Genomic DNA, 23,503 nt, shown 5'->3' with positions numbered 1-23,503 from the left:
CCAGTCAAGTACGATGCAAAGCATCAGCTGCAGCGGCGTAAAGAACACTGCCACTGAACTCTAGAGCAGTGGAGTCATGTTCTTTGGAGTAATGAATCATGCTTCTTCATCTGGTAAGCCAATGGACAAGTCTGGGTTTGGCAGTTGCCAGGAGAATGGTACTTGTCTGACTGCATTGTGCTAAATTTAAAGTTTGGCTGAACAGGGTGTGGGGGTTTTTCTTCAGGACATGGGCTCTGCTCCTTAGTCCCCATGAAAGGAACTCTTAATGCTTCAACGCACCACAACATTTTGGACAATTTCATGCTCCAAACTTTGTAGGAACATAAATACATGGATGAGCAAGTTTGGTATGGAAGAACTGGTGGGCACAGAGTCCTGACCTCAGTCCGACTGAACAACTTTGGGATGAATTAGAGATGATGCCCCCATTAAAAACACTACTAAACCTTGTGGAAAGTATTCCCAGAAGACATCATATTAAACCATATGGCTTGGAATGGGATGGCATTCAAGTTCATATGCATGTGAAGGCAGAAGAGCAAATACTTGTAGTAATATTGTGTATCTCTTGGAAAAATCTGAGTGATTGATAGTGCCGAACTCCCTATTATGAGTTCCAAAGTTTTTCCAAGTGTCCTGATGATCATTTGCTCTCAACTTGACCATAGATGAGTTGGCAGACCTCTCAGGACCCACACATCAGGTTTAACTGTCAAAGTTGTACAAAGATGTTCATACTGTTATTGCATGCAAGCACCTTTTTGTCTCTCATCAAGGTGCTCAACAGCTACCTGTTTTTCTAAAGGTAACATTTAGAAAGGTAAAATAGATTGCCAGAAGAAAGGTGAATGTGAAACAGAGAGGGAGAGAATAAAAGGAATAAAAGCCATTAAAACAGCAAAATGAGTTACAGTTAGGGAACAGATCAGTCAGATTTAGTGTATGTACACCACCAGTCAAAAGGTTGGACACGCCTTCTCATTTCATGGTTTTTCTTTATTTTTTATGACTGTTTACATTGTAGATTCTCACTGAAGGCATTAAAACTATGAATGAACACATGGAATTCTTTCCTGGGGCGGTCCTCATGTGAGCCAGTTTCGTTGTAGCGCTTGATGGTTTTTGCGAGTGCACTTGGGGACACATTCATAATTTTAGCAATTTTCTGGACTGACTGACCTTCAATTCTTAAACCTCCAAACTTTACTTAGCTGATTGGTTCTTGCTATGATATGAATCCTAACAGTTGTCAAATAGGACTGTGTACCAACCTGACTTCTGCACAACACAACTGATGGTCCCAACCCCATTAAGAAGGCGAGAAATTTCACAAATGAACCCTGACAAGGCACCACTGTGAAGTGAAAACTATTTCAGTTGACTACTGCAGATACCACTGACTATGGTATCTGGCACCAAGATGTTAGCAATAGATCCTTTAAGTCTTTAAGTTGTGAGGTGACGCCTCCATGGATCAGACTTGTTTGTCCAGTGCATCCCACAAATGCATGTGGGGCCTTGGTCCCCACATCCATCAGTGTGCACCCGTGACGTTGTTGCTGGGTCACCACTGTTTCTTCCTTAGACCACTTTTGGTAGATGCTGAGCATTACAGACCGTTTTGGAGGTCATTATTTTGATTATGCAAGACTTTTCATGTTAGGAGAAGATTTTTTAATTCATTTCCAGATTTAACTAGTAGCCAGTGAAGAGAAGGTAATATCAGATAAATATGACATTGCGTTCTCATCCACATTACTCGCTGCAGCATTTTTAGGTTCACTGAAGGCTTTTTAGAAAACTTTCAGAACTTATAATAATGAATTACAGTAGAAGCAATGAATGCATGAACTAGTTTTTCAGTATTCCTCTGAGATAGGGTGTTTCTAATTTTAGCAATGTGCAGATGAAAAAATTAGTCCTACATGTGTGTTTAATGTGCTCATTGGAGGATATATCCTGGTCAAAAGATTCTGACAGTGTTACTGGTAATGCCACCCAGAGTAACACCATGTTACTTAGATTCTTAGGGTAAAATATGACAAGTTTAATTACAGAACATACAAGCGCCAGTGTCTTACAAGACATGCCAATAAAAATAAAAAAAACTAGTTAGTTAATTTTCTAGCTTCATAGACAAGTAGTGCTAGATATCATCTGAATAGCAATGAAAATCAATACCTAAGGGAAGCATGTATAACATAAAATGTGCTGGTCCCAATACAAAACCCTGTGGTACTCGACAATTATCTTTTTTGTGTGAAGACTTGTCATTTACATGCACAGTTGTAATCTATTATATACACAATTCAAAACAGCTTGGTGCTGTTGGTCTAACAAGACAAATACAGAGACACTTCCACTATAAGAGCCTGTAATAAGGCCATTAGTAACCATCACTACTGCTGTTTAAATGCTATAATGCATTCTGACTCTTTACTGAAACTCCCCAAATAGACATTCCTTTCCAATGATCAGTTAACTGTTTTATAACTACTCTTTCGGGAAATTTTGAAGTTGTAGGAAGGTTTGAAATTGGTCTATAATTAGCTGAGACAGCTGGGTCAAGTAAAGCCTTTTTTGTAGTGGTTTAATTGCAGCCACCTTGAAAGCATTTGGTAAGCACTGTGTTAATAGAGATAAAATGATTATATTTTAAATTGTAGCCTTAGTTAATCATAGGACTTTGAACTGTGTTGTGGGAATGGGTCTAATAGATACAATGATGGTTTGGAGGAAGAAGTTATTGAAGTTGTCACGATATGTGCTGTGTGGCAGGCAGGATAGGACCCAAATGCAGGAACTCTCAGAGACAGGACTTACACTCAAAATGCAGCTTTTATTGCTGGATAAAAAACTCTTTTCACAGAAGACAAAACCAAACGCGAGGAACTAGAAATACGAACTGAAATCTAAACACTACGATGCTAAAAAGCTATGGAACAAAACTGGGCATGGAGAGAAAAAAGCATAATGAGGGTACAATGCGAAACAGAACAAGTAAAACACAGGGCTTAAATACACACTGGAACAATCACGGAATAGGAGACAGGAGGGAAACACAGCTGGGAGAAATCAGAGCTAACGAGACAAGGGGAAGCAAAACCAGACACACTGCACACAGGACAGGGACTATCAAAATAAAACAAGAAGCACATGATAGACACAGTGACACAAGCTGTGTCCCAAAACGTAGGCCGCATTCTTCCGGCCCACGTAGACCGCGAAGGCCGGAAGTGCGAGGCTGTGAAATGGGACAGTCTAGCCCTCAGATTTGCGTCACCGGTGTCTCGGTGGAGTTTAATAAACTCAGCCGTCTGCTCCTTGCTCTCTAAAATGTAACAGGACACTGGCGTAAATTCTCGACCGTCTCACACTTCTGTTTAATCAGTTTTCTGTTTGACGTTTATTCAGCTGTGTGAAAATCCCGGAGGAACCCACCCAATGGATTAATAAAGTTTTATTTAATCTAATCTAATAACTTTGATCTCAGCCAAACCAATTTAGTCTGGAACAAATAAAACACCGAAAAAGCCAAACAATTACATTTTTAAGTTATCCGAGTGACTTATATACAGTATCATGTTTAACCTGAGTAGCGAAAGACAGCAGGGTCTGAAAACGATGAAGCTGGGAGTCTGCTGCTCTTGCCGGCTCGAGTGACCATTGAATCCCCCGGCTAGCTATCGAGCTGGTGGGTAGCAGACGTCTCAGAAAACGTCGGAGCACTTTTGCAAATATGCAATGTCTTGATAAACCAAGCAGACATTTGAAGTTTACACGGCTACTTCCTCACCTGAAAATATGTTAAAAGTTTATTTGGTGACCCAGAAAGATTAATAAGAGTAATAGTAAAACTTAGTAGCGGCCGCCATTGTTTGAAACTGGAATTGGCTGGGCCGTGCTATGACTTCTGGGATATGGTGGGCCACGAAGGACACACCCGACCCATCCTTCAAATTCGAGGAAATGAAGGACACATTTGTCTGCCACATTTGAAGGAGTCGACGAATTGGGACAGCCTTCGTCGCCTGGCTGTGACGTAATCGGCCTTCAAATGCGGTCTCCAAAGGATGCAGTCTACGTTTTGGGACACAGCTACCGACTTGACACTGAACAAAAGGGACACAGGAACAAAACCCAAGAACTAGAAATCACAGAGCAAAAAACTAGAGAGCTAGAAATACTGATAAAGAAACCTAAACACTAATAGTGATAACAATGATGAAATCAAATATCAAAAACACAACACAACAAAACAAAACACTGGGTCACCAAACCAGGACCGTGACAGAAGTTAATTCTGAAAGATCAATTGGAGAGAAACTGTCTAAATAAATATCAGCAGTATTAAAAGTTATTGTACCCAATGAAACATCTGTTAGAAAGGTGTGAATATTTTTTTCTTCAATGTTTAATACATTTATGTGAAGAAATTCATGAAGTTACTACTAGTTGAAGGAATACTTGGCTCAACAGGATTTTTACTTCTTGTCAGTCTGGCTGCAGAGCTGAAAAGAAACCTAGGATTGTTTCTGTTTTCATCTGTCAGTGATGAATAATAAGATGTCCTATCTTTACAGATAGTTTTGTTTTATAGAGTAACAAGCTGTTTTACCACGCCAAACAAAGATCTTCTAAATGAGTACAATTCCATCTAGTGCAATAAAATTCTTTTACTAGTTCTGGGTAGTCCATTATTAGTAATTTAAAATGTAGTAAGAAATGAGTAGAAAAACTACTCATACTTATAGTCATGACTATACAGTGGTCCCTCGCTATAACGCAGTTTACCTTTCGCAGCCTCTGTCATGGTGTGCCGTGTGCAGGCAGGAAAAGAGGACCCAAACGCTGGACTCGGTGAACAGGAAGAGGCAGCTTTATTGTGCTGTGGCAGAAACTCCAAACATAACAGTGTGTGAATGTGTGTGTGAATGGGTGACTGAATGTAGTGTAAAGCGCTTTGGGGTCCTTAGGGACCAAGTAAAGTGCTATACAAATACAGGCCATTTTTACCATTTACCATAACTCACAATAACAACCCTAAACTGAAAACACAAAGCTAATAACAAACACTTGGAACCTGAAGATGAGAGACTGAGAACACGGAAGCAAAACACACAGCTTGTTGAGAGTACAACGCAACACTGAACACTGGAGGACACACACTATAAATAGACAGGCAGGAACATGAGGGAACGAGGAACAGGTGGGAACACAGCCGGAAGAAATTAGACTTAACGAGACAGAGGAAGCGAAACTAGAAACATGGACATAAGATATGAACCTTCAAAATAAAACAGGAAATCCACAGACTGAACACAGATAACTCTTACAGAGAACAGAAGAAACAAAGTACAGGGGCCAGAGTGACATCAGGGGCAAAGGAATACACAAGCTAAGAAATACAGAACAGAAACCAAAACACCAGTAGTCATAACCCAAGAACCAAAAGGAAAACAGACCAATAAGCAATAATATAAAATCAAAACACTGGGCACTGGGTTTCACGTATTTTTATGTGCAATTTCGCATGCCTTTTTTTTTTTTTTTTTTAACAGTGCATTGTGTTCCATCGTCCTCCGTGCGGTGTCTCCTGTACAGTACAAATATGTTACACTTGTCAAATTTACCTAAATCTTCTATCGCTAGCAGTGTGACTCTGAAGTGCTGTACTTGGTGTTTGTAAGTTTTCTCCCCAACAAACACAACAATGTCGAAGAAACGTTTTGCACCGTCAAAGGCACCTGCGGTAGCACCCAAAAGGCAGAGGAAGATGCTAACCATCGCACCAAAATTTGGACTTCTGGACATGCTAAAAGAAGGTAGAAGTTACTGTATTTTTCGTGTGCCCAACAGGTCCTTTACTCCAGTCAACTTTAACTCATTTATTTAAAGTACAATTTTTGCATTTACAATTTAGTCAAGTAAGTTCAGCTTGTGGGGATAGGTTAATTGATTAATCCAAATTGTCACTAGGTGTGAATGTGCGAGTGAATGAATCAGAATCAGAATCAGAATACTTTATTGATCCCTGGGGGAAATTATTTTTTGTTACAGTGCTCCATTTTAAACCAACATTAAGACAAGACAGACAATACGCTAACTAAGAATAGTACAATATATACATATATATACATACATACATACATAAGTCACTTATAAATAAATAGTTGGAAAAGAAACATGTGTAGTTGTAGCAGCAAACAGTGTGTTAAGTGGATGCGTTGTACAGGGAGATGGCCACAGGCAGGAATGATTTCCTGTGTCGTTCAGTGGTGCTTTTCGGTAATCTCAGTCTCTCACTGAACGAGCTCCTGTGACTGACCAACATGTCATGGAGTGGGTGGGAGGTGTTATCCAACATTGTCTTTATCTTGGACAGCATCCGCCTCTCCGACACCACCTTGAGGGAGTCCAGCTCCATCCCCACAACATTGCTGGCCTTACGGATTAGTTTATTAAGTCTGTTGGCATCTGCGACCCTCAGCCTGCTCCCCCAGCATGCAACAGCATAGAGGATCGCACTGGCCACAACAGACTCATAGAAAATCCTCAGCATTTTCTGGCAGATGTTGAAGGACCTCAGTCGCCTCAAAAAATAGAGACGACTCTGGCCCTTCCTGTAAAGTGCTGTGGTGTTTTTAGCCCAGTCCAGTTTATTGTCAATGTGTACTCCAAGGTATTTATAGTCCTCCACAATGTCAACACTGACCCCCTGGATTGAAACAGGGGTCAAGTGTTTCCTGGTCTTCCTGAAGTCCACGATCAGTTCCTTGGTCTTTGCCACGTTGAGCTGCAGATGATTCTGCTCACACCACGTGACAAAGGAGTCGACCACAGCCCGGTACTCTGTCTCATCATCCCTGCTGATGCATCCAACCACCGCAGAGTCATCAGAAAACTTCTGAAGATGGCAGGTCTCTGTGCAGTGGCTGAAGTCTGTGGTGTAGAGGGTGAAGAGGAAGGGGGAGAGGACAGTCCCCTGTGGTGCCCCTGTGTTGCTAATCACCTTGTCAGACACACACTGTGGGAGACGTACATATTGTGGTCTTCCTGTCAGGTAATCAACAATCCAGGACACCAGAGAAGCATCCACCTGCATCGCTCCTAACTTATCACCCAGGAGGGTCGGCCTGATGGTGTTGAAAGCACTGGAAAAGTCAAAAAACATGACCCTCACAGTGCTCGCCGGCTGGTCCAGATGGGTGTAGACACGATTGAGCAGGTAGATGATGGCGTCCTCTGTTCCGAGACGAGGCTGATAAGCGAACTGAAGGGGATCCAGATGTGGTCTTACTATGGGTCGCAGCTGGTCCAGGATGAGCCTTTCCAGGGTCTTCATGATGTGGGAGGTCAGTGCCACGGGCCTGTAATCCTGGGGGCCACTGGGACGAGGCGTCTTTGGTACAGGGACGAGGCATGATGTCTTCCACATCACCGGGACCCTCTGCAGACTCAGACTCAGCATAAACAGTTTATGAAAGACTCCACACAGCTGGGGGGCACAGGCCTTGAGGACAAGGGGACTCACTCCGTCTGGTCCAGCAGACTTGCCTGAGTGAAGTCTCCTCATTTGCATCTCAACCTGGTATTGAGTGAAGGTGATGGGTGGGGGAGGGGTGTCAGGAATCTCACAGGAGGCAACATGTGAAGAGAGAGGCTGGCACAGTGGTGTGGCTCTGGATTCCAGGCTGACTGCAGGTGAGGTTGTGGGGGTGGGAGCAGACACTGTGGTGTCGAATCTATTGAAAAACAGATTCAACTCGTCGGCTCTATTCTCACCTCCCTCAGCTCCCCTGCTGTTGGTTGGCCTGAATCCAGTGATGGTCTTCATGCCCCTCCACACCTCTCTCATGCTGTTCTACTGGAGTTTCCACTCCAGCTTCCTCCTGTAATTGTCCTTAGCCTCTCTGATCTTGTCCTTTAGTAACACCTGGACCTTCCTCACCTCCTCTTTGTTGCCCCCTCTGAAAGCCCTCTTCTTGTTGTTGAGGAGGGCTTTGATGTCCTTAGTCACCCACGGCTTGTTATTTGGGTAACAATGAACAGTCTGAGCTGGAACAATGGAGTCGGTGCAGAAAGTTATGTAGTCTGTGATACACTCAGTAAGCCCATTGATGTCCTCGGCGTGAGGCTCACAGAGTGTTTCCCAGTCGGTCACCTCGAAACAGCCCTGTAGTTCCGCTATTGCCTCCTCTGACCACCTCCTAACAGTCCTGGTGGTCACAGGTTCCCTCCTCACAATTGGCACATAGCGGGGGGTGAGGTGAATCAGGTTATGATCTGACCTACCAAGTGGGGGGAGGGAGGAGGAGCTGTATGCATCCTTGACGTTAGCATACAGTAAGTCTAAAGTTTTCTCTCCCCTGGTGGGACAGTCCACATATTGTTTGAATGTTGGTAGTGTATTGTCCAGTGATACATGGTTGAAGTCACCCGAGATCACAATAAAGGCACTCGGGTGCTGAGTCTGTAGCCGAGCTATGGCAGAGTGGATAGTGTCACATGCAGCTGTGGGGTTAGCAGAGGGGGGAACATAAACAGCCACCAAGATGACGTGAGAGAATTCCCTGGGTAAATAATACGGCCTGAGTCCAACAGCACACAGTTCAGTGTCCGGGCAACAAATCCTTTCTTTGATTGTTATGTTGGCAGGGTTACACCACCGGTTGTTAACTAAAACAGCAAGCCCACCTCCTTTACGCTTACCGCTAGCGATGCTGTCCCTGTCCGCCCGAACAGTGTGGAAGCCTTCCACGGAAGCATTCTCATCGGGAATGACCTGGTGCAGCCATGATTCGGTGAAACACATCAGGCTACACTCTCGGTATTCCCTCTGACTCCGTACCAGTGCTGAGAGCTCGTCGATTTTACTTGCCAACGATCGCACATTTCCCATCACGATAGACGGCAGACACGGTTTAAACCTCCTCCTCGCTTCGAGCCTCCGCTGTCTCACCGTCACCTTTTTTCTTCTCTTCTGTCCTTGACCTCTGCATCCCCGATGTGTTTTCCTCCAAATTTCAGCTGGTACTTCTGCGGGCACTTCTGCGGGCCTGGCCAGCGAGCCGGCCGGCATCAGGGCGATCAGCTGATCTCTGGAGTAAACAGTCCGTGCGTGTAGGAGATGTGCCGCGGTCCCGTTCCATGATAAAAGTAACAGTTCCACGGCCACCAGAAGAACAAAAACTCTCTCAATCCACATGATTGAGTAAGAGATAGAAAACGGAGGAAAATACAAGTCAGAAAAAAAAAAGAATACGTAAGAAAAAAGAGCTAAACTAAGAGAAAAGCAGGAGCGACTGTAACAGGCTGCACGCTGGTTGGCGCATGCGCACTTTGCTGTGAGTGTGAGTGTGAATGGTTGTCTGTCCCTGTGTGTTAGTCCTGCGACAGACTGGCGACCTGTCCAGGGTGTACCCCGCCTTTCGCCCTATGACAGCTGGGATAGGCTCCAGTGCCCCCCGCGACCCTGAAAAGGATAAGCGGAAGCGAATGGATGGATGGATGGAAGTTCATTGGTATTGGAAAATATAGAATGCACGAGACCAGTTTTATCTTCCAGTTATTTAATTTTTTGTATTTAAAGCCCCGCATGTGCACATTCATACAATTGACTGGTATAGTTACAAAGGCAGTAAAAAATGCCATAGAATACTAATAAATAATATTATCCAGGTACCACACCATATTTTTATTTTTATTGTAGCATCAGAAGAAACAATCAGCCTTACCTGTGTGTTGCTCTCAACAAACAACTGAATTTTACTGTATATAACATTTTGTGGAGTCAAATATATGCTGTAGCAAGCAGTAAAGTGAAATCCAACGCAGCACTTGATACTGTGTGTGTGTGTGCGTGCGCACGCGTGTGTGTGTGTGTGAGCGAGAGCAAGAAAGAGAGAGAGAGAGAGAGACAGACATACAGAGAGAGCATGTTTTTTGCTGGTTGGTTCTTTACTGAGAGACTGAGTCAAGAGTCCCTAATCCTTGCCATCAGAGACTTCTTAGCACACGCATACATGCACACATACACACATACACACAAATTCATACACGTTCTTATCAGCTTGCCCAGTGAACCATTATGGTGTGTGTGTGTGTGTGTGTGTGTGTGTGTGTGTGTGTGTGTGTGTGTGTGTGTGTGTGTGTGTGTGTGTGTGTGTGTGTGTCTGTGTGCTCACTGATGAGGGGATACCAGTCCTCCCATGACAGAGGTAATCCTGTTCAATGGCAGGTCTGGATATCCCAACTGGTATGTGTGTGTTTGTGTGTTACTCTGTGTGTATCCCATAGCAGCAGGTCATAGAGCCCCAGTCTACTGTCCGCCTGCCACTCTCTCTTAGTCTGCGTGTCTGCCAGTTTGTTTTCTGTACTGTCTTGTGCTCAGTCTACTGTCCATTTGTAGTTAGGCAATGGTGCCTTTTTCTTTGAGAGGGCTGTTTGGATTCTGTTTTTAAAAAGAAAAAAAAACTCAACATGGTTCATGAGTACCCCATTGCAGTTCTTGTTACATTAGTTCCCTAAAGACATAGGTTGCAGAATGGAAAACCCAAAGTGATTTGGGGTAGTTTTATGGATTATTTATGAAAGATTATGGATTATTTACTATGTGCATTTATGAAGCTTTTGTTATTGTTTTTCTACTTTCAGGTGACAGCCTTATGTGCATCTGAGCAATAATAATAATAATAATGATAATAAAAAACTTTATTTATATATCACTTTTCAAAACAAAGCTACAAAATTCTTCAGAAATACAATAGAAATAGAAATAGAATGATTAAAAAGATAAAGTTAAATCATCATTAGGCAGGGAAATACATCACAAGGACATTAAAAAAAGCCAAAACAATGGAAAACAGAAAATAAAAAGCATATATAAAATAATTAAAAATGATTGCTAGGTTGTTAAATTTAGAACAACACAGAAGAAACACAGTGGAGGGACAGAAAAGTCCTGCTTATAAAAATGTGTCTTTAAACGATATTTTAAAGACCTGAACAAGCTTGCCAGTCTGATCTCCTTAGGAAGAAAGTTGCAAAGAAAGAGTGCCTTGACTGAAAAACGCTCAGGATTTTGGGTTGGCCAGCAAAGCCTTGGCTCAGGAGATCTGAAAGGTGGATCAGGCCTTTAAAAACAGCAATAAAATCTGAAAATCAATTCTGAAATTAATAGGTAACCAATGAAGATATCTTTTCTGTTATTGGTTTTAATAAGAGGTCTGGGTGCTCAATTTTGGACAAGCTGTGTGAACTTTTCTGTCTCAAATAAGAGTGTAATGAAATTCAGTAATCTTACTTTTGGATAAAATTGATCTCATCTTACTAAATGTCTTAAGCTGCATAAAATAAAACTGGACAACTATGCTAACATATTTTTCAAGCTAAGGTGACACTGACATTTTTATAATATTGGCTCCAGTTTATAGACGAGGAAATCAGGTGTGTTGTACATGGATTAGACGCATTGGGGCCAATAGCTACCCCAGTTCTGTGCCGTTCAGTAGTTATTATCTTGGATACAGTCATTCAATACATTGAGGTTAAAATGTCATTGGGGTGAAAAGAGATCTACAGTTGTGTGTCATCTACACAGTTGTCAAAGGACAAAACATCCATAAAGCATAAAGCTCCTGCTTCAGCTAAAAATAATTTCAGTGATGTTAGAACAAGAAGCTTTTAGGTTGAGTTTTTAGCCCAGTATTGATTTGAATTAAGGCGTTGCTGTCTATAACAGCTGTATGTTTATGCGGTCTGCATGTGTGAGTGTGGTTGGATTCAAACTGTAAATTTGTCATGTGCATGTCCAAAATTAGCATGTAGCTGACTGAATTTGTTTTGAAATTATGGCGAGGTTCATGAGTATGTGTGGTTCCTGGCCAAATGTGTTTTCAGATCAGTGCAGGGTATGTGTGTGCATGCTTAGCTGTGTACGCTGTTGTGTTTTGGGAATATTATAGTGTCTGTTTTTCAGCACACCAGCGGGGGGCTAATGGAACAGCTTTGTTGGTTTAAAAGAATTACCAGCTTCCTCCGCCAGAATCAACTCATAATCTCCTTTACTGGCACCACTAGGCTCACTGCCATACCATTGACAGCACCTAGTAACGCAACACACATATGCACACAAATGGTGATCAGCCAAACACCACTACAAGATGCTAACTCTCTTGTGAGAACTGACTTGATGAAAAGAGAGAGGTGGGAAAAAAGAACCGTATAACAACAACAAAATACCCGTAAGACAATAAAGAAAGGGACAGAGGTATGAGGTGAAGTGACAGAGAGAAAGGAGGACAACAGTGGAAGAGTGGGGGTGAGACAGGGAGAAAGCGCAAGAGATGAGAGCTGCAGGGTTATCAGTGCTTAACAGTTCCACCCTATATAATGTTGCATTGGACATCAAAGAAATAGCTCCTTTTTGTTTCCAGGCTTTGGATATATCCCTTGTCGGAATGTGGTGTGTACACACACTCCAAGTTTAAAAGTGATGGTGGCAATGGCTGTCAAGAAAAACTGTCATCGAAAGCTGGACAGATGACAAGTGAATAATGGAAAACAGAAGAGTGGGAGTAAAAGAGAGCAAAAAAAAGACTACTGTTTTAATTGTACCATAGAACTGTATTAATAGTTTAATTTTAAAAAAAAAATGCTGCTTGTGCAGTTAGCTGAGCAGTTCTACATATGTACGTTCTACATCAATATGATTTTTTACAACATTTATTGAGCCATATACACTGCATATATGTTGTGACTTCACATATTGCCAGTGACGGATGATCTAAAAGATGCTAATGCAATCTTCTCAGGTGGACTCATAATCCACAATTTTCAGGGTCAAATTACAAGTCTTTGTGTCATGCTTTTACTTTTAATTTTCTTTCCTACAAGTTCTGACCAGAAGTGAAACTTTTTATCTTAGCTTCTATGGTGCTGTTCCACTAGGTGCGTTCACTGCTTTCAACCATGTTTCTTCTGCTTATAAATTAGTTAGAGCTTTTGTGGACAAATTGTGCTTTTACTTGTTTCATACAGAAAGGTGTGCTGTGCTGTATGTGAACTCTTAATTCTTCTGAAATCCAAATCATATACTAAATTAAGACTATACTTAATTGTTCGTAAAATATTATGATAAAGATATATATAAAAATAAATAAATTCCCCACTCGCCCCTGTGGGCGGTCAATCCTTCAAGCTTGGGTCCTCTACCAGAGGCCTGGGAGCTTGAGGGTCCTGCACAGTATCTTAGCTGTTCCTAGGACTGCGCTCTTCTGGACAGAGATCTCCGCTGTTGTTCCCGGGATCTGCTGGAGCCACTCGCCTAGCTTGGGAGTCACTGCACCTAGTGCTCCGATTACCACGGGGACCACCGTTACCTTCACCTTCCACATCCTCTCGAGCTCTTCTCTGAGCCCTTGGTATTTCTCCAGCTTCTCGTGTTCCTTCTTCCGGATGTTGCTGTCATTCGGGACCGCTACATCGATCACTATGGCCGTCTTCTTCTGTTTGTCTACCACCACTATGTCCGGTTGGTTAGCCACCACCATTTTGTCCGTCTGTATCTGGAAGTCCCACAGGATCTTAGCTCGGTCATCCCATTTTGACCCCGGGACTTCCAGGTTATACTCGGCACAGATGTTCCTGTACACTCTGCCGGCCACTTGGTTATGGCGTTCCATGTATGCCTTGCCTGCTAGCATCTTACACCCTGCTGTTATGTGCTGGATTGTCTCTGAAGCATCTTTACACAGCCTGCACCTGGGGTCTTGCCTGGTGTGATAGACCCCAGCCTCCCGATTACCACTGGGACCACCGTCACCTTCACCCTCCACATCTTCTTGAGCTCTTCTCTGAGCCCTTGGTATTTCTCGAGCTATATATATATTAGGGGTGCAACGATACACAAAATTCACGGTTCAGTTTGGTTCGATACTTTGGTGTCACGGTTCGATATTTTTTCGATACAAAAAAACTTTCATGCTTTTTTAATTTGTCATTTATTAAAATTATAAATATATATTTTAACTCAAACGTACAGTTTTTAAAATAAAATAATAATTCTATCTGATTGAGAAAACACTCATCTTTGGAAAAGAGAGTTTATTACAGAGAAATGGCTCTTTCCAAAATAAAAGCTATACTATATGCTTCTTCTGGGCTATATTCTCAGCAGCATATTAAACATATCAGGTCCCCATAAGGAGAATCATGTGCTAACGGCATATATATATATATATATATATATATATATATATATATATATATATATATATATATATATATATATATATATATATATATATATCCTCAGCCTCCCTGGGAAAGTCTATGCCAGGGTGCTGGAAAGGAGAGTTCGTCCGCTAGTCGAACCTCGGATACAGGAGGAATATTGCGGTTTTCGTCCTGGTCGCGGAACACTGGAGCTCTTTATCCTCTCGAGGATACTTGAGGGTGCATGGGAGTTTGCCCAACCAGTCTACATGTGTTTTGTGGATTTGGAGAAGGCATTCGACCGTGTCCCTCGGGGTGTCCTGTGGGAGGTGTTGCGGGAGTATGGGGTGTCTGGCCCATTGCTACGGGCCATTCGATCCCTATACAACCGTTGCAAGAGCTTGGTTCGCATTGCCGGCAATAAGTCGGACTCGTTCCCGGTGGGTGATGGTCTCCGCCAGGGCTGCCCTTTGTCTCCGGTTCTGTTCATAATTTTTATGGACAGGATTTCTAGGCGCAGCCAAGTGGCGGAGGGCTTTCGCTTTGGTGGCCTCAGAATCTCATCTCTGATTTTTGCGGATGATGTGGTTCTGTTGGCTTCATCGGGTGAGGGCCTCCAGGTCGCACTGGAACGGTTCGCAGTGTGAAGCAGCGGGAATGAGGATCAGCACCTCCAAATCTGAGGCCATGGTTCTCAGCTGGAAAAGGGTGGAGTGCCCACTCCGGGTCGGGGATGAGTTCTTGCCCCAAGTGGAGGAGTTCAAGTATCTCGGGGTCTTGTTCGCGAGTGATGGGAGAAGGGAGCCGGAGATCGACAGACGGATTGGGGCTGCAGCTGCAGTAATGTGGACGCTGCACCGGTCCGTCGTGGTGAAGAGGGAGCTGAGTGTAAAAGCGAAGCTCTCAATTTACCGGTCGATCTACGTCCCTACCCTCACCTATGGCCACGAGCTGTGGGTAGTGACCGAAAGAACGAGATCGCGGATACAAGCGGCAGAAATGAGCTTCCTCCTAAGGGTGGCTGGCCTCTCCCTTAGAGATAGGGTGAGAAGTTCGGCCATCCGGGAGGGGCTCAGAGTAGAGCCGCTGCTGCTCCACATCAAAAGGAGCCAGCTGAGGTGGTTCGGGCATCTGACAAGGATGCCCCCTGGGCGCCTCCTGGGTGAGGTGTTCCAGGCATGTCCCACCGGGAGGAGGCCCCGGGGCAGACCCAGGACACGCTGGAGAGATTATATCTCTCGGCTGGCCTGGGAACGCCTTGGTATTCCCCCGGATAAGCTGGAGGAGGTGGCTGCGGAGAGGGAGGTCTGGGCCTTTTTGCTTAGGCTGCTACCCCGCGACCCGGCCTCGGATAAAGCGGATGAAGATGGATGGATATATATATATATATATATATATATATATATATATATATATATATATATATATATATATATATATATGTGTGTGTGTGTGTGTGTGTGTGTGTGTGTGTGTGTGTGTGTGTGTGTGTGTGTGTCCAATGTAAACGATTCTGGCAAGCAATAAACATTGGAAAGTTGTTATACCATGATGTTAGAATGATTTGTTTGTTTATATTGGCAATGAACAGGTAATTTGGTTAATTATTTTCTATTTTTGATTTAAATTCCTTTGTTTGCCAGAAAGGTGAGGAAAAAGTTTTACCAGGAAATCTTTTTATCCTGAGTAAGCGTATGTTCAAGGTTTACACTTTTTTGTAGTTAATTTACTGGATACAGCTTGTTATGGAAATATCTAAATTTATGAAAAATAAACAGCAATGTTTTGTGCGGCAGTGCTTAATTTCTTAAGGCACAGTGGCACACACAATACACACACACACAAACCCTTCTCATACTAGACTCATATATACACTTAACACACACACACACTGAAGTAAAATGTTCCATCAAAGTACAAAAGTGGTGCGAGAAAAGGAGATGGAGAAAGAAAAAGGGAGAGGTCTGAGATCTGAGAGGAGACGAGAACAATGGCTTTATGTCTTGACAAACACTTAGCCGAGGCCTTTAGACTAACACTTTGGAGCAGACATGTCTTCCTGCATACCAATAGCAAATACTGTCATTCCCCATCTAACTCAGAGGCTTTTGATGTTCTATTCACAGAGATAGAGAGAAGGGAGGTGAAGAAGGGGATATAGGTAGAGTGAGTGCAGTGAAAAGGAATGGGGGAAACATGACGGAATAAAAAAAGAGAAGGAAGGAAGGAATAGAGTTTGTTGAATTAGATAAGAGGGCCTATGATATTGCTCTCTAACAATTTCATGTTTTCTTTCTTTTCCCTTTGCTTTTCTCCTTCTGTCTCACTGTCTCTTTTTACGTTTCGGATAATCTATAGATCATAGCAGTAAAAACAAGTTCCAAGTAGAAGGGAGAAAGAGGAAATGGAGAATACACAATGGATCCCCCTCCACGGTGGTATGTAATTTCATGTATGTAATTTTTAAGACTGTTCTGCTTATAATTTGCTTCTTTTTTGCTACTGTTTTCACATTAATTGTCCATCAATTTAGTGTCAACTTTTAAACATTTAAAAGCCGGTAGTTTGAATCGAGTTAAAGGTTTTCACATAACAGTGACATGCAAACGATCATGTCTGCACGCATATGCCATTTCCCTTACCAACTACATCTCTTATCTGCCAAAGTGCACAGACACTGGCAGGCACAAACAAACACACATACCCCACACACTTAATTACACACACATACACATGCATGCAACCTCCTCTGCAAGTTGATAAGTGTGTTAGGAGGCAGGGAGAAATTATTAATTATGAAGCTAATGGGCACCAGGCTGAGTTCTGCTTCATTAAGCTTTAACGGTTTGTGTGTTAATGTTTGTGTTTGTAAATGTGTGCATGAAAAAGTGAAGAAACTGATCTATATCAGAAATTGTATCAAACCTACAATAGGTGGACAAAAGAGCTGTTTGTTTTATCATCATCAGTTGTATGTTGCTCGTATATGCTTATTTGTCATAGGTAATTGGAGACTTTGAGGTCTGAAAGAAGGACCTCAAAATACCCAAGATAATCAAGCTGGCATTTTGAGGCAGCTCTAAATCTATCAGTAAAACCAACCACCATAACCATGCCACACATTAGTAAAAGGGTGCCAACCAATATGTTGCCATGCAGTGTTTGCACGTGTCCTGCAGTTGTAGTACAACTTTGCTTGCACCCAGTGTTGATTGTATTGCAGTTTGCTCCCATTCTGTTGCTTGGAGGGTTGTGCTGGCTACAGTATGATAAGTAAAACCAGCATTGACGTTAATCTGTCTCACTCCCACAAGAAAAGACAGATAAGAGTGGGGGAGAGGAGCGGAGGGAGGGTGAGACAGTGGAAAGAAATTTTGTCGTGTTGAAGCTGAAGTTGAGTATGAATTGAAAGGCATGAGTCAAACTCCCCGTATCCTTGTGTGACAGCGTATGGCTGTCACATAACCATATGCTGTGATTTTTGCGTGTCTGGACACGTGTGTTTCCGTATAAATAGCTCTGATGGTAACATAAGCAGGGACCCGGGCTCAGTGGTTTTTCCCATTGATTAGATGGCTGGCTAATGCACAATCATCACCACCACTCATGCACATACACAGTAACACACACACACAAACTACTTTATTGCACTAATGAGACTTGGTTAAGACCCCCTAGGAGCAACCAACAACCACTTTACCCCTGAGAGAGACATTGGGTGTGAGAGAAAGAAGGAGTGACTAAAAAACAGCTAAAAAGCAGAGGAAGAGTAAGGCAGATATAAAGAGCATGGAGGAAAAAGAACAAGATAGAAAAATGAAAGGACAAAGCATGACAGTATAAAAGCCATCCTGCCTTAATTTTTGTCTCAGTGTGTGTGTGTATATGTGTGTACGTGGTTAAGATGTCCCTGAGGGGTGTCCTCTTGCTGTCAATGTGTGTATCCCCATGTCTGGGTGTATGTGTGCGCTAGAATTACCCAGAATGCTTTAGCAATTGACTGGCTGGCTAATGGCGGTCTCTGTTTTCCTCTGATGGTCATTGACTAGGCCTTCTCATCAATACCTGTTTTTACAGCTATTCTAGTGATGTGTGTGTCTCTGTGTGTAGTAATTGTGGTTGTGTGGTTGTGCATGCTACTTATGAAAGAAATTACCCTTACTTGGGAACTCATGAGTTTCATAAAAGCACCACTTATGCCGCTTCTTCACATGTCTCTTGTTTGCTTTACCCTTGATAGATCGTGTCTATTTTTTAAGACCTTGTACAGACAGTGTTTGTGGAGATTAATACCATTTTATTGCAATGTTTGTTTTGAGAATCATAATTTTGAGACATAAATTTGAACTGATTGCAGATACTTGGTGTGAATTAGGTTTCTCAGAGGAAATTCTGTGTTGTAAGATTTAGCACCATTCCTCGATTTGCCAACATACACCACTGCTTGTTTTCAGCCTAAAATTTGATTTGATAAAACTGTACATTTTTTTCCCACTCTTGGCTTTTTAGCCCTTGTTTTACAAGGTTAATGCGCCAGCAACACATGTGGTATGAAGGACAACTTGTGGCTTTCAACCAGGGAGGAAGTAATGGAAGTTCTTTCAGGAAAAACAGGATGGATTTTCTATCTTAAAGTTTGTTCCAGGATGTATGAATGAAGTATCATTTAAGAAGTTTAGATAGTGGCTCCTAATAAATGTCTTTTTAATTTAATTTTCTTTTATAGTTTTATTATTTCACTATATTTTATTTGTATGATAAAGCACAACTTTAGTGTTTCGTTGTTTTTATTTTATTTTTTATTAAAAAATCTTTATCTGTTTTTATTTATTTATTCATGTACATGATTGGTTGTGTTTATTTTTATTTGTATATATGATATTTAAACTCTGATGATGAGCATGACGATGAAGGCCACAAGCTGAAATGCACAATTAAACAAAGCGTTGCTGAAGCTTTAACTTCATCAGACTCTATACTTTTCTCCATGCATCTTGGAAGTAGGTGAAGTTGTTCCAGAAACCTCCACTCTGCCCTTTTTAAGGCAAGGTGCATCTGCTCTAATTACTCCTTGAAATCCTTAATAATAAAGTAGACATATGAGAGCTGCTGGGAAGTAGTGCTTGACTTTGATAAATAAATATTTAGGAGTTACCAATATAAAAAAGTTGTGGCCTCCAGACGCTTTTCATAGTGTTTTGAATAAAGATACATATATCAGTATGCACAATACTCTCCTCTGTTCTCGTTTCCTCCCCCATAGTTCCCCTACCTGTGGGTTTTCTCCTCCTATTGTTCTCCCTTCAGTTTGGAAAGGATTTGGTCTCACAGACACACAGCAAGACTATCACCACTCCACCCAGGAGACCACTCATCTCTCCCTTCAACTCTCCCACTTCCCCCCCACCTTCTTTTCCTCCCTCTATCCATCCATCTTTCCATCCATTGATTGCCACTATTCCTGGACTCCTGTCATCCCACTCTTAGTTCAACTCAAGTTTCCCTTCCCTTCCCACCACTCAGCTGTGTGTGTGTGTCCTAACCTCTGCATTTCATCCTGTTTTTTTGGCTGTCACAATTGATCAAGTATAAAATCTGCACTTGCATAGTAGTAAAAGAAAATACTTACACTTACTTTCCATTAATGATAGAGCAGGACAGTAATTTATTAAAATCAGTGAGTGATCTTTTTTTTGACATGATTGGATGACTTGGAACACAGTCACTATGTTGTTCTTTCTTTGAAATGTGACTCAATTCCACGCTCATTAGGAGCAACAGACTTCTTACTGCCTAGTCACCTCTAAGTGGCCCAAGTATTGACCATCTATAAGAAATGGTCAATTCTATGAGAAAAGCTGAGCTGATCAATAGGCTGATTACCCTGGTAAGAGCGGAGCTCTCAGCTCATTCATTCAGTCATTCTGTCATTAAATTAATCATTCATTTTATTAATACAGATTTTTATGTAATGGATTCTTTTTGAAATGTTTATTTGCTCTTTTTAGGCTATTAGAGGCACAGATTGGAAAGATGACAGAATAAGGAGATAGATGGTTGGGAAACACAACACATGAGTAGGATCCCCAACAAGACTCAAGGAAGTCAGTTCCAAGAGTCCAGCATCTTAAACCCTTTGGCCCCCACTGTGCCAACCATAATTTTTGTGCTTGGCACAGTCAGACAGAGACACACTTAAATATAAAAGGAAGCATATGTATCATTTATTCACACATACTCATCTCCCTCTCTCACTTTCTCCAGTTCTCTTCATTTGGCACTTCCTAATGTGTGGAGGAATTTTCGAGCATCATGTTATTTCTGAATAGAATTGTGAGTCCTGAATGGATATTCATCAGTCAGAAAACTACAAATGTCTATTTCACAATCCCAGCCTTTGTCAGTTTGAATGTGACTGACAGTGGTGGATGGGTGAGTAGTGCAGATTTTGGATTGTTCTTGCCCAGTTAAATTTTTCTCCTTTTTTTTTCATCCTTCTATGTTCAATGTAAGGTAAAGTGTTCTCAGTAGCTTTTCTGATTGCTGTTAGACAAGTGTTTGGTGATGTTAACAGGTGGTATAAACAGATGACAGATTTTTGAAAGGATAGCATCCTCAGATGCCACTTCGATCTGGCAAGGAATAATAACAGTCGTGATGGATAGCAGCGCTTCCTTAGAGTAGGTTCTGCTGGCCATAGATTAGCACAGCAAAATACTTTTTTTTGCATCAGAAGTAAACAAACCTGGGGTTGAGTTATTGAAAAGTGAACACGATGGGTCAGATTTACTAAATGGTGCAACATAATATGTCAACACAATCACCAAGTTAGTTTTACAGGTGACTTACAAATGTTGTGCTTTTTTCTACATACAGGCGCAGTCAGTTAATTTCAGTATGACATGCCAAACCTTCCAAACGTACAAGTGTTACAAACTAAGAAAATGTATTGACAAGCAGGACTGGCTTAACCTGTTAACAGCAAAGAAATATAGGTCATAGCAGTATATGCTGAATGTAGGCCGACTGTTTGGCAGAAAGAATTATTATAATTGAAACAGGATTCTATAATTGTAGCACTGTAAGCTATTCACACCCTTTTAACTTGTTTGACAGACGAATAATACTTACATTCCTTCTAAAAAAGTCCATGGGATGTGGGAAAGTAAGTAAAAAGTGTTGAAAAAACAAAGAAGTTATGGAGACAAAAATTGTTAAAGTTGTTTGGTTTTTTATTAAACTGAAATACACAGGGAAGCCACTATCAAAGGAAAGAAAACATAATACAACTGAAAAAATGGTCACTAAACAAAACAAAGTTAAAAAGGTTCTCACACAGAGAAAGGGTACCACACACAAGTTCACAAGCTGCATCACAAAGGCTCACTGGACTGTATGTGGCCTTAAGTACTCTGGCTTAATTGCTAGAGTAGAGTAGAGTTAGCTGTGCAAAAAAGGCTGCACCTAAGGGGACATGGCAAGATACAACCATACATATCTCACATCTGGTCAAAGTGTATGCAGCTGAATTTGTGTAGGTTCACCTGTGTGCACTGTCCATGGTCCTGAAATTATAACAGAATGAAATGATATTAAGAAAGTGTGTTTTTAAAATGTAGACATGTAATTGTATTGATCACAACAAAACCATATGGCACCTTAAAACTATCCAATCAATTCAGAGGATAAAAAACTGTTTTACCCATCAGGTAAAACATCAGGCATTGGCAGTCTTAATAAAGGCTGCCAATGCCTGATGTCCATCCAGACATTTCACTTTGCACAACCTGACACCAAAAATTGAAGACATGGAAGAAATTTTGTTGCCGTTGTTATTGGATGAATCCTTTTTGTTAGAGATTCTAGGTCATCTCTGAGTTAATTGAGCAAGTTTAGAATTCTGAGGCTTGGTAATTTATACTTTTTATCACATTATTTTCTGGCGTTCCAAATAAATTAAATGAACATTACAGTTGCTCTTAAATCTGCAATCCCCCATCTGCACAGCAAAAACTAAACTGTTAAGCACAAAATATAAGACTTGCTTTTTTTTGTCTTAAATAGTGTTACCGTTAACAGTTAATTGTGTGTCACAAATGTTAGTATATCTGTTTGCTAGCTTAATTTTTATATTCCCCTCCCTGCATTGTGGGTATTGAGAAAAACACTCCCAGAAATGCATATGTAAGAGAGTCGGTTACAAAAAATCTCTGAGTTACCACCTCTGACATCTTTTCAATTTGCTCGCTGTAATAAAGGCCAGCAGTTTTTGTTTTGTTATTCTTAAAAAACCAAAACCCTATTTGGAGCAGCACAACACATTCATATGGCGCGAAGTTCACAACCTGATAAGGTGGCTTATATAAGAGGAATGTTAGTTAGCCTGTGTTCACATCAAAGTACTGATGTTGTCTATCCGGTTGTTCAGTCACTAGCCGTGTCTGGGCCTAAACTCTGCTGCAGATCCATATATCAAACGATCACTATGGCATTACTGAAAGTTGAAAACTGTCTAAAGTCTTTCATCTTTAATAAAATGATCAGCGTTCTGCTCTACCAGGTGTAACAATTGAGTTTAACATCCAGGCATCCATGAAAACGGAATTTATGACATTTAACGAAATTAGAAGTTAGCAGGAAGTTAGCTCGCTAGCTTCTATCTAAATACAATATAGCATGTCCTGACTGCGGGGTTTTGGAAACAAATTCAAACGTACAGCTCTGTTATCACTTCCAACATAAATGAAGACAGAAAACTAAACAGCAGTGACGTTTGTAGGGTTACTGAAGTTTGGCTAGCTGGTATATAATGATGTGCTAAGTGACCGCTTGCGACACAGCTATGTTAGCATATCATAAACAAGCTAACTTTTTTTCCACTCGATAAAAGTTAACGTGAGTGTTCTCGGTGTTCAGGAACAAGTGTAATCGCATGGCAGGATGCTTTAAAAGGACCAAACTTCAGCCAGGAGAACAACTGAGATAATCCATCCACAATACGAGGTTAGTCATTCATATACTGCTGCATGGGCTGGGCTGTAGTTACATCCTAAGGTTTTAAAAACTGAGCTTAAATAAATGATTAGCGGTAATAAAAGCCGAGGGAGGTCAACAGTGATCACTGACTGTTTTAGGAGCTTTTTGAGATTAAATAGAAGAAAATACATAACATTAAAGATGTTAACAACACAAAAGCCATATTAAACGCAGACTACTTTAGGCCCGGAAGTAGGATTCGTCACGTCAACCCTAACACAGTGTTAGAAAATGAGAAAAGTTGATA

Source organism: Astatotilapia calliptera, chromosome 1 (genome assembly GCF_964374335.1).
Source record: "Astatotilapia calliptera chromosome 1, fAstCal68.1, whole genome shotgun sequence".
Classification (NCBI taxonomy): domain Eukaryota; kingdom Metazoa; phylum Chordata; class Actinopteri; order Cichliformes; family Cichlidae; genus Astatotilapia; species Astatotilapia calliptera.
The sequence above is the reverse complement of the archived record's forward strand: the minus strand, read 5'-3'. Positions refer to the sequence as shown.